This window comes from Lissotriton vulgaris, unplaced genomic scaffold, assembly GCF_964263255.1.
Source record: "Lissotriton vulgaris unplaced genomic scaffold, aLisVul1.2 SCAFFOLD_649, whole genome shotgun sequence".
Classification (NCBI taxonomy): Eukaryota; Metazoa; Chordata; class Amphibia; order Caudata; family Salamandridae; genus Lissotriton; species Lissotriton vulgaris.
Genome location: NW_028245020.1, coordinates 864,340 through 867,986, shown reverse-complemented (window position 1 = coordinate 867,986; position 3,647 = coordinate 864,340).

Sequence of the window (3,647 nt, the reverse complement as noted above, 5' to 3'; positions counted from 1 at the left end):
AGGATTCCGATATTTTTGCTGTCGATATTTTTGCTCCGATATTTTTGCATTTCGATATTCTGTCTGTCGATATTATGTTAGACATTCGTATTGCACATGCCGTTCTGTGAGAGGCTGCAAAGCTTCACTGCAAAGTCTTGAATCATTGTCAATGAGGCCATCGATTAGGGGCTTGTGATGCAAAGGCCTGAACCAAAGATGCATCACACAGTCACAGTTCTGAAGAGACTGCGGGCTATGATGTGAGGTCTTGCATCAGGGTTGCGTCAAGCTGCGGCGGTTCTGAAGTGGAGCTGCAAGGAAATTGTCCACTCTGCGTCAGTTCTGACCGCAGCTAGAAAGGCAGGGAGACTTGAAGCAGACTTCCAAGGTTCTAGGACTGAGGTTGCAGTATATGTGGTCTTAAAAAGCATGCTATACTATAGTACAACATGGAGCTGAGGGGATTTCTTTGTGTGGGGATGTGCTCATTGTGAAAGGACTGCATTCATAGTGAAGTCAGCTGATGGCTGAAGTAGGCTAAAGCATTGCCTTTGATGCATGCTCAAGTCTGTTGAAGAAAAATGTGAATGACACATCCACAGATAAATGGATGACATGTGGCTGGAAATCCCTGCTAGACCTTTGAGCCTTAGTGTGGTGTACCCTCAAACATTTTGAATGACTCCATCATTTTTATTGCTATTGTTTTTTGTTGAGCTTAGGACTGTGCTTTTTACCACTGCTAACCTGTGCTAAAGGGTGTGTGCATTCTCCTTTAAACATGGTGAAACTGATACATTTCATTTACGTATAAGTCCTTAGTCAATTTGTACTACCTCTTTCTAAGGCCTGCAAATTAAATGCTTCTGTTGCACTGTGATTATGCCACCCACTTTAGTAGCCCTTTAAATATGTCTTAGGCTTGCCATTGCAGGTTGTATGTGCAGTTTTTAAACTGCCCTTTGGACCTAGCAAACAAAACCTTTTGCCAGGATCAAACCTTCCTCTTTAATGCATATGTCACCCCTAGCGTAAGCTCTGGTTAGCCCATAGAACAGGATGCAGTGTGTTAAAAAATTTGGACATGCACATTTCACTTTTCCATGTGCTACTTTTACATTCGTTTTTTACTACTGCAAGGCCTTCCTCTCCTGTAGGGTGAGATTAGGTTACCTTTTTACAAGTAATAAGTGCTAACTTTCTTTTCGGACCAGGTGGCCAGGTCAAGTTTGATGTCTATGGAACTATAATTAAATACCCTCTTTAATGGTAAAGTCGGATTTTAAGTAGGGGTGGGCGGAACTTGTGGATCTCCAAGGAGTTACACAAAAATTAGATGAGATTCAATGAAGTTCCACGAGCAAGTAGAAACAGCATGTCTGGCTGATTTTTAGTGCAGATACTTGTTCCGCACTGCAAAATCACTACGCAATGAACCAGAGGGTGCTGCTCTGTTGCTGTTATTCAAATAGATTTTCTACTTGAGCAGCAGCTTTCTCATCATTAGCGGCAGCTTTCTCACTGCAACCGGTCGTGAATGCCCGCGACCGCCTGCATTGAGAAAAGCTCAACTGGTGCCATCCTAGCACCTTGAGATTGTGCTAGGGGATGCCAATTCTTGCTCATGCTTGCCAACTTAACTTTGGCGAGGCATGAGTGAGAAAAAATTCCACCACGTGCAGGAGTTTTGCCAGAGCTCCACATTCAAAGCACAAGGTGGAGTGGGTACAATTCTGCAAACTCCACCAGCAGAGTGGAGTTTACTGTCAATCTCTAATTATAAGTTACAATTCAGAAAATGCCACTTTTAGAAAGTTGGCATTTACTGGTCCTAATCATTTGGTGCCCACAGATTGAACCTGGGTCACAAGAATAGTTATAATTAGCAGTTGGTCTGTGTGTATTGCTCCAAGACAGTGAGAGAAAAGGAAGCTAGGCCGTGGCAGGATGGGCCCTTCTGAGTTAACAAATGGGAGCGTCCATTTCCTACCACACTGGCACATCACAAAGGCTCTGCATTAGCACGTTCATAAAGGGGTTTGACACTAGTCTATTTTGACCCCAGACAATCCGGGTAGGCAGGTAGGCAAGAAATTCCAAGCATCTCTTGGGGGTGGAAACCTCTGGAAGCTTCTTCTACTTCAAAGTGGGTACCAGATATAAATATTGGACCTTACACCCCAACTCTTTAGATTACTTCTGGACCTGTGGACTCTGCTAAGAAGAAGGAAAGCCCATCTTTGAAGTCTGCGCGGCTCTCATGCTTTGCTGCCCAAGGACAACTGTTGCTGCACTAGGACTCTTCTGCTGTAAGCTACCCTGCTGAAACCAGTCTACCTGTGTTTCTGTACTCCAAGATCTCTAAGAATCAATTGGTTGACTTCCTGTTCTCAAGCTACAAGAACTCAAGAGACTTCTCTGAGCAAAATGTCTTCAATGCTGTACCACAAAATGTCTTGACAGCTCCGCAGGCCTGATCCACCATGGCACATCTCAATGCTGATAACCAGCAAAGTACACTACAGCATCTCACAGCACTTATGCAGGAGCATGCGCAGCTTCTGGGACTTCGCCAGTCCATCCCAGCATGACACATCTCATTGCCAACAACCAGTCCAGCTGGACACAGTGTGGCACATCTCGACGTAAGTCCCTGTCAGCCACAGTGACTTCACCAATACTAGCAAAGCGCAATGCCCCCTTGGTGCTGACACACTACTACACAAGTCTTCGAAAGCCCCAGTGGCTTCCTTGATGATGGCACAGGACCTCAATCACAATTTCCCATCTACAGTCAGTGTAAGAAATTGGGTTACTGGTTGAGAGGGTTCAATCCTTCTCAAATAGTAACCACAATTCTTCTCAGGATAAAGTTTCAAGCAAACCCTAAATTAACCTCTCAGATAACTTGACACAGAGCAGTCACGTTTAACTCTGAGGCAATGTATAAAGAATTTGTGCAACACTTCAAACAGTAACACAGTGGACACACCACAGAAGGAGACCACAATGCAGTTAAACAAATAAAGTGATTTTTGATAAATAAAACAAGACCAACATGACAAACATCCAATCTGTAGAATCAGAGAAATTAAATTTAAAATACTTTAGTAAAAATAGCAGCAAAAGGTATGAAGCCTCAACTGTGGTTACCTGGTTGTGCTGGACTGGGACAAAGCCACAAGTTCAGGCTGACCACAATGGAGCATGGCCTGCTGCAGGGACCCAGTTAGTTCCACTGAACAGAATACCTGTTAAATCCTGGTTTGTAGAGCATTGTGAGAATACGCTTTGAAGATGCATCATACAGTTGTGTTGATTCGCCGGTTCTGAGAGGCAGCGAAGCTGCGGTGCCAGGTACTGCTGCATCATTGTCAAAGAACTCAAATAATGAGGGCTTGTGTTGTGAGCTGTGGAGTCGAGGTTGCATTGTGGGGTGATGTGTCTATTCTGGGGAGCTGTGAGGCAACGATGCACAGTCTGTTGTCAAGGCTGCCATCAATGAGAGATGTGAGGGCCTGCAGTGAGGATGCATTGTGCCATGGAGGTTTCGATGCGTTAATGGGCTTCAATGCCATGATGGTCTTTGTGGCAGTGCTGTTCCACACAGCAGCAGTGATGTATTGATTCTGCTCGGGTTTGCATCACACAGCAGAGGAGATGAG